The 9,036-nt window shown below is 40.7% G+C and overlaps 1 pseudogene; it reads left to right on the top strand.

Moving 5' to 3' along the window:
• Window positions 1-2,480: 2,480 nt before the first annotated feature.
• Window positions 2,481-3,005, top strand: LOC142436920 (stathmin pseudogene; annotated as a pseudogene).
• Window positions 3,006-9,036: the final 6,031 nt, after the last annotated feature.

Below are 9,036 nucleotides of genomic sequence, written 5' to 3'. Positions count from 1 at the left end.
AGTGGGAGTTTCATTGGATTCCAGAAAATGCAGCATTGATGGATGGCATCAGATCCACTGTAGTCTGATATTTCTAGTGGAAAATGTAGAGTTAGAGCCATATGCGCATGCACAACGGGAGAGAAGTCATATTGTCCTGCAAGCCCTCACCCATTACTGTGACCATGTGTGTTCTTTTTTCATTTTACAACGTTGCAATGGAATGGCACTTTGTCTCCCTTTCCAAATGCCTTGGTAGCTCTTGAGTATCACAAAAGCACGTGGACTATAGTTTTCCTGTTTCATTCGGTGAAAATATGCTCACCGAGTGCCTGACCTGCTGAAGGCACTTTGTAGAGCGGGGATGTGGGACCCCTGATCTGGATGAGACACTCACTGCATGTACATGCTTCAGATCCTCCTGATCCGCCTGCCTGGCCTTTTGTTCCAAAAAAAGCCAGTTCATTCCATACCCTTCTTTCTGCTGCCTCTTTGTTTCACTCCACTGGCATGTGTCTCACTCATCGTGTGTTTTTTTCATCTTTGTTGGCATCTGACCTCAGCGTTCTTCGTCAACTTTTTAATTTCTCCTCCACTTTGCTTTTGCAGACCAGGCTTTTTAAAGACCACGGACCTCCAGATTTTAGCACCTCATATATCAGTGTTTCACATGGACATGATTCTAGAAGAAAACCAAAGATCCAAACCCAGAGCAACTTAGGACCTTCTGCAAATTCACTACTAGTGTACCTTTGGGCCTTCACATTTCACATTGGAGATTTATTTATTTTTATTCTTACACATTTTTGTTGGTTGATTTACTTGAGTTAAAATGCTAGACCAAGTAGAAATGTACAATTTCTAGCCTGTGTTTACCTGGGATATCGTTGGTAGGAGAATCAGGGTGGATGCCATTACTTTCTGTACTGGAGAAAAAATAAGCAATCACTGAATGAATCACACAAGCAATCAAGCAAACACACAACTTCTGCCTCAAAGTGTAAATCTACCGCCATTGGGTCAATTCAGACTCATAGCAAACCCGTAGAACTGAATATAACTGTTCTTTAGGTTTCCAGAGCTTTCCATATTTATCGGCACACAATACTTAAACTTACTCCCAAGGAGTAGCTGCTGGGTTTGAACCGCTAACCTTTTGTTTAGCAACTAATGCTTAGTCCACTCACCACCAAGTCTTCTTTATATATACATCTGCTCTGAGAACCTATGTTACATATTGTGTGATGTCACTTGAGGATCAACTGCCTCATATGCCTGTGAAAGCTAGACAATGAGTAGGAAGTTTGCAGGAAAATCGATGACCTGAAAATGATGGCTTGGGGGTAGGATATTGAAAGTACCAATGACTGCAAGTAAGGAAAGCTTACTTCACGCACTCTGCACCCCTGATATAATCCTTCAGTCTTCCTTTTGTCTCCCAAATGCAAAGGACATTTAAAAGAATGTGATTTGAGTACCTCAGAAAGTGTTCGAAAAAGGAAAACACTGACTTGAGACTTACATAGACATAAATGGACACTGTCAGGAAATATTAGGTTTATAATTTGTTCTTGTTTTGTTTTTCAAACTTGAGTAATTTATTTGGGTTGAAAATTAAGACTTTATGCAGCTTAGAGTGCTCTATAGTGGACTGATAATATTCAGTGTGATAAAGAGCATTTACAATGGGCAATCCATGAGGAAAGGAAGTTTTTTACTCCTTACTTATTGTTTCATCCTGGATGACTAGGGTGCCTAGAATATTACCTGGCTCCTAATAGATTTTCAATAAATAACATTTACTTTTCAGTGGAAAAGGCAGTCTATCAATATTTTTACATCTAACCCACTGCCCTAATGTATACTCCAACTCATAGCAACCCTGTATAGGATTTTGACAGTCTATCGATCTTTATAGTAGATGGATTTCTCTGTAGATAGCCTCTCTATTTAAAATCTAAAAAAGGTGGACATTCTAGAGTACTTAGCACAGTTTATGAATTTGTTGTTGATAGGTGCCATCAAGTTGGTTCCTACTCAAAGCATCCCTAAGCACAAAAAGAACAGAACACTGCCCAGTCCTGCACTGTCCTCACAACTGTTCTTACATTTGATCTCATTGTTGCAGCCATTGTTAATCCATCTCCTGGAGGGCCTTCCTCCTTGTCACTGCCCTCGTGATGGCCTTCTCCAGGGACTGGCCTCTCTGGGCAACATGTCCAAAGTATGTGAATAAAGTATCACCATCCTTGTGTCATATTAGAATGTGTGTGTGTATATATATATATATATATATATATATATATATATATATATATATATATATATATATATACTTTGTATGCGGTCTTTCACTTTTGGGTGAGTTTATTTTCTTTTTTGAGGATCTTCTTAATAATTATTTGCTTTCAAACAACAATATTTGGATAGACAATATTTTCTAGGGCCTTCTAAGCCAAAATGATTGCATAAAACTACATTTGTGAGAGTGTGGCCAGGCGGCTCGGACCGAGCAGGGCTTTCCTTCCCAGTGGATTGCAGAGCGTACACTGCCAGTCTCTTGTCTTCTGTTCACCATGGCTTCTTCTGATATCCAGGTGAAAGAACTGGAGAAGTGGGCCTCTGGCCAGGCCTTTGAGCTGATACTCAGCCCCCGTTCAAAAGAGGCCGTCCCAGAATTCCCTCTTTCTCCTCCAAAGAAGAAGGACCTTTCCCTGGAGGAAATTCAGAAGAAATTAGAAGCTGCAGAAGAAAGACGCAAGTCCCATGAGGCGGAGGTCCTGAAGCAGCTGGCCGGGAAGCGGGAGCACGAGAAGGAGGTGCTGCAGAAAGCAATCGAGGAGAACAACAACTTCAGCAAGATGGCCGAGGAGAAGCTGACCCACAAAATGGAAGCCAACAAAGAGAACCGAGAAGCACAAATGGTGGCCAAGCTGGAGCGCTTGGGAGAAAAGGACAAGCACGTGGAAGAAGTGCGGAAGAACAAGGAATGCAAAGACCCCGCCGATGAGACTGCAGCCGACTAGCTTGTCCTGAGGACTGACTTTCTCCCCTCCCTCCTCGAGATCCAAAGACCGTGCTGGCCAGTGTCATTTTACTACTATTACTATTTCCCTCCTGACAAAGACTAGAAGCCAACGTAGGACGTAAATAGGTAGATCCAGACCATGTGATGTTGTTTTAGGGGCTAAAGGGGAGAAACAAAAAGTGTTTGACTCTTTTTTTCTAAAGTGTTGGAGTGTTTCTAACGTAGCTATTTTTCTTGTTGCCTCTTTTCTACTTCGGTGCACTCAGTGCGCTGGGTGAATGGCTAGCACTGTATTGGCCCCGTGGAAACATGTTTGTGAAAGAGTATGTAGTGGCTTCTCAAAACTGTTAGATGCTGAATATCTGTTTGCTTTTAAATCCCAGTTCTGTCCTGATTTTACCAGATGCTACTGTACTTGAATGGTTAATAAAACTGCACAGTGCTGCTGGTGGCAGTGAAAAAAAAACTACATTTGTGATTATTTATTACAAGAAGGTTCAAGATAAATCTGAGGGTATAGAGACAATTTGGGACTCCACATGAGAATTTTTTTTCTACATGAAATATTTATAGCTTTGACAACAAATGGCACTAGTTGGTACCCTGAAACAGGAGTCCTCAAACTTTTTAAACAGGGGGCCAGTTCACTGTCCCTCAGACCCGTTGGAGGGCCGGACCATAGTTTAAAAAAAAAAAAGAACAAATTCCCATGCACACTGCACATATCTTATTTTGAAGTCAAAAACAAATGGGGTAAAAACACCTGGCGGGCCAGATAAATGTCCTCGGTGGGCCACATGTGGCCTGCGGGCTGTAGTTTGAGGACACCTGCCTGAACTAACTAGTTGTAAAGTGATATCTCATCAATTACTATTACTGTGAAATCTGTCTTTGGAAGATGGTGAAAGAGAGACAAAGCCCATTCCAAGGAAAATAAATCATGTTCAGAGGCATGAAGCTTCTCTTGAGTCTGTGCATGGTGTCCCTAGAGAGGTGCTGACAAGGTGGGGAAACCACAGCTTCTGAGAGGAAAGCATCACTGACCTCAGCCCTTGCATCTACTGAAACCATGGCCTGTTGCTGGGAGGTTTGTGTCTGGGCTCACACTGAATTCCCATCACTGTGCCTCTAGTACAGTAATACACGGCTGTGTTCTCAGGATTCACAGAGCTCAGTTTTAAATAAACTTTACTTTTGGAGGTGTCCCTGGTTATGCTGACTTGAGACTGGAGAGCTGGATTATAGTGTGTGCTAGCACCCCTCTGTATATCACCAACCCATTCCAGTCCCTTTCCTGAATCATGGCGGATCCAGCTGACATCGGAGCTGGTTAAAGAGAATCTGGAGACAGCACAAGTGAGAGCCAGTGCCTGTGAAGGCTTCACCAGTCCAGGGTCTGACTCTTGTCACTAGACCTGAGCCAGGACACCTGTAGATAAAAAGAGCAACAGTAGGTCATGTGTTCAGATGCTGCATCCCCAGACTTCCTGTGTGAATCCCTGAAGCACTCACCAGCCAGAGTCTCCACCAGAAAAAGGAAAGTCCACACATAATTCATGTTCATGTGGATAAGATTCATGACGCCCAGAAAATGCTCTCCAGGGTGAGAAAGAATACGAATTTAAGTACATGTGCTGTGGTTTCACATGGCTGCATATTATGTATTTGCATGTGGGAGGCACATAGTTATGTAAAGTTGAAAAGGGATCAATGGAGGCCCCTGGCTCTGGGAATTACATGGTGATGGGGATGTTGTCTTTGGGAGAACATAGTCCTCTCTCTCAGGTTTTCACTTTACCAATCATATGAACATTTGTTCATATTTTATGTTTAATGTTGCTTTACATCCATTACTATCATAATTACCCAGATGCTATGGTGAAATTATAGAGAATATCCTCATTGTGATAGGTAGGTTTATTGTGCCAACATGGCCAATGAACACACGTTGGATTAATTGAAGGGCAGAGAGGTAAATGGCTTGGTGAGCCTCACCTTTCTTGTCTCTTGCTTTGTGATGATCAGATCAGTGTGTGGTTGCCATAGCTTGCTCTCTGCTTCAATTTACAAACTACACTACCTGTGGGACACCTAACCCATGGACTGTGTTGCTTTAGTTTGAGTTTCCTTCAAAACTGCTTCACCACACTACTGGAGTAATATCGCTTGAGCTTGGGACTGTTGGATCCTGTCAACTGCCTTGCTGTTTGCTGCCTGTGCCAAGATAATCTGAATTGCTCTACAGAGGACTACCCTGTGGCCCTCAAGACCTGAAGGACTGCCAGTAGGGAAGTGAGTTGCACTGAGCCATTTGCGCTGCTTTATAGATTAACTGTTTATTTCTTATGTTATATAAATAGAGAGAAATTGATAGATATTGATGTATAATCATATGTTCTGGTTTGTTTGTTTTTTCATCTAGAGAACCCTTTCTAACATAATCACAACATAATGGAATCAAGGCCGGGCTTTCCTGAATCTCGTCACACATCTGAGCACAAAGGGAAACACTTATCTGTCATCCCTAAAGCTCCTTTCCCCTAGGATATTGCAGAATATTTGGAAAGGAGTAAAGGGTACTTCGAAGTTTTCATACAGAATTAGAGATTGAATTAAAACAAACAAAAAACCCTAACAACAAGGTTGTTTATGGTGTTAAAAGAAACCACAGAAATACAGTAATTTTTCCTCCCCAAAGGAAAAATTACTGTATATACTCGAATATAAGCTGACCCGAGTATAAGCCGAGGTACCTAATTATTACCTGGGAAACCAGAAAAACTGATTGACTCGAGTATAAGCCTAGGCTGGAAAATGCAGAAGCTATTGGTGAATTTCAATAATCAAAACAAGTGAAAATAAAATTACTAAAAATTGAGACATCAGTGGGGGTAATGTATTCAAATATTTATTTTAAATAAAAAACAAATAAAAGGACAACAAGTCATTTAACATTAGTAAACCAACACAGTAAGTGGAAAATAGGTTCAACAAAAACAATAAGGTATGAACAATGATACCTTAAGGGTACTATTCCCTGAGTTCAATCAGCAACCTAGCTAAAATGTAAAGAGTAAAATCCTTCAAAACTGGATTCCTCATCATCATCCGTATCCTAATGCAGAGCTTCAGCTGGTGTGAGGTCATCATAGATGCTTTCCTCACTGAGATCGCCGTCATCACCATCACTGCTGTCATTTTCACACAAAACACAGTCTTCACTGCCATTAGCATTACTAATACTACATTTCTGGAAGGCACATCACAACATATCTTCTGGAATGTCTTCCCATGCATCTAGAAACCACTTTGCTTTTAACTCTGTCAGGCTTCATGAGATTTCATCCTTTTGTTAGTCAGGTTTGGCCAGATCACATCCATTCATGCCACATCCTTCACACATGGTTTTTAAAAGGTTTATTCAAAGATACATCCAAAGGCTGCAGTACAGATGTAAGCCCACCTGGAATAACGGCTAAAGTAACTTTAATAGATTTTGCCTTTTTTTTTTTTAATGTCATCCGACAGTTGGGCTCTGAACATATCCCAAACAAGTAGTGATGGCTTTTTCTTTAAGGCTGCTCCTGGTCATCGGTTCCAAATTTCTTACAGCCATTTTTTTTTGTTCCGTCTTCATCCATCCAGCCTTTAACATGTGCATGCACAGTAATTCTTGGTGGGAAATTGATCTTCTTAGGCAAAGTCTTCCTTTTAAAAATAATGACAGGGTGGAGCTTAGTTCCATTAGCCAAACATGATAGAACAACTGTAAAGTGTTTGTTTGTTTTTTTCATTTCCTGTGGTTTTGAGAAAAATGTCTTTTTTTCTCCTAAACTTGCCACAGTTCTGTTGCTTGGAAGATAAAAAGTTATGGCAGTTTCATCCACATTCCCAATATCTGCCAGGTCAAAGTTATAAATCCTTCTTTGTTTTATAATAAATGACTGGAATGACATAATTTTTTCTTCAAGGTCTTGTGACAATTTCTGGGAAATCTTTGTTCTTTGTCTCAAACATAGTAGGCCAAACCTATTCATGAAGTGGGTACACCATCCTTCTGATGCAACAAATTTTTCAATGTCTGGTGCTTTATATTTGTCATCCTTAGCCATCTGTAGAACACGTATGTGGATTCCCATGCGTGTTACACAGTAACTATTTTGATGATACTCCATAATCCATTTATGCAATTCACTCTCTAGAGCCCCACAAAAAGAAATTAAACCACAATGAGCTTTTTTTAGCTTTGGAATCTGTTTCAAGTCAGCCTTCATTTTCCTCTATTCCCTTACTTGCTTTTCATCAACATAGAATTCACTACTTGCAATACTGTTATTGCTCTCTTCTGCTCTTCACACAACCTTCATTTTGAAACCAGGCTCATATGACTGGCGTTTTTGTTTTGGTTGAAGAGTATCCATATCTAATAGGATAAAAAAATAAGACTTTGAAAAAGATTTTTCATGGTATTGCCCCCCACCCCCTACATGATGCGTTAGATGGTAGGAGGGGCAGGAGGGAGTCTGTGTAGATGGGGCATGCAGGATGTAAATTAGCATAGACACCAGAGGGGAGAGACAAAGCACAGCCACAGAAACATCCTTACCAGTTCAGCTGCCAGCGAAAGTGAATCAGTATGGGTGCTTCTGCCAATTGGAGCTGTCCATATCTTAGGACGGCTGTGATTGGTTAAATGTGAGTAAACAAACATTCAAAGACCTGCAGTGTCAACGCGACTTTGAATGAACAGTGGACAAACGGCAATCACCCACAAGATAACGGGCGCTCATCCCATTACCAGGGGGTGAAGGGTGCAGCGAAATGTTACATCTCACTGGGGTACCACTGACCCATGTATATGCCGAACTCCAGGTTTTCAGCACATTTTTGTGCTGAAAATCTCAGCTTATAGACGAGTATATATGGTAGTACCCACGTGTATGTTGGGCTCAATGTGTTCTGAGAGCCCCCTGCTGACAGCATCCCATCACACATACAGGAGAGGTATTCAATGAGCTTACACTGTCTTCCACCTTTTGGGGACCACAGAGAAACATTTTCTCTGATCCAAAGCATTCGTGCTCATTGTCAGAGGTGTTCCCTGGAGTTCTCTCAGCTGGTTTCCTGCCATGGGCAGTAGAGCTACCAAAGTGCTCAGCACAGCAGTTTTCGCTGACCAGCCACTGCAGTCCTTACCCAGGCTCCTGTCCTCACTTCTTTCTTCACTTGCTCCAGGAGGGGGTGGGTCTCTAACACCCCTGCAGGACAGCTTTCTTCTTGAGGTTAGTTTTAGGCCCGGTCTCACACTGATTCTCCCACACAGTGAAAGCTTTGTGGAGGCCTGAAGGTTGCAAGCACTCTGAATTGGTTGAGTTGGCTGTAGTGGAAGGAAGTATGATCTATAGATATTGATATTTATATTAGATTTGATATGCCACAACAAAGTATTCATTAAAAAAGATATCTGACTGAAAGACATTGAACAGAGTTTAGGCTTTATTCTTTCCAAAGGTGGAGCGAAAGTTTTTGAAGCAGACTTTTATTCAAAGTAATTGAAGTATTAGATTTATAGCTATTTATTCCATGTTAAGGAGGAAATTATCAAGCCAGAATTCTTTTGTCTGGGTTTGTGTTATACGTATGATAGGGAACTTTGCAAATATTGGTAATTGTTTAACACAATGATAATCTAATGTTACTGAATTATGCATGAGAAGAATTTTACAAATGGCCTTTTGTTACATATGTGTATCATGAAAAAATAAGTGACAGATAGTCACACATAATTATAAACTGATGGAAATTCATCCCAGTATAACAACATTCAAAAAACAAACAAACATTTAAATAATGAACAGTAAAAGAGATTTTGATATAAGCCAGGAACTTGAATTTACAAAAAACTTCTAGCAATGGAATAAATAATCTTTATTTAATTTTCCTCCTAACCATTTTATTGGGTACTAATAGAGATATCATATCATTCCACAGTTCACTCACATCAAGCAGTATTGTACAATTGCTACCAC

This window comes from Tenrec ecaudatus, unplaced genomic scaffold (assembly GCF_050624435.1).
Source record: "Tenrec ecaudatus isolate mTenEca1 unplaced genomic scaffold, mTenEca1.hap1 Scaffold_95, whole genome shotgun sequence".
In the NCBI taxonomy this organism is placed as follows: Eukaryota; Metazoa; Chordata; class Mammalia; order Afrosoricida; family Tenrecidae; genus Tenrec; species Tenrec ecaudatus.
Note: the sequence above shows the minus strand (reverse complement) of the source record. Positions and strands in the feature narration are given on the sequence as shown.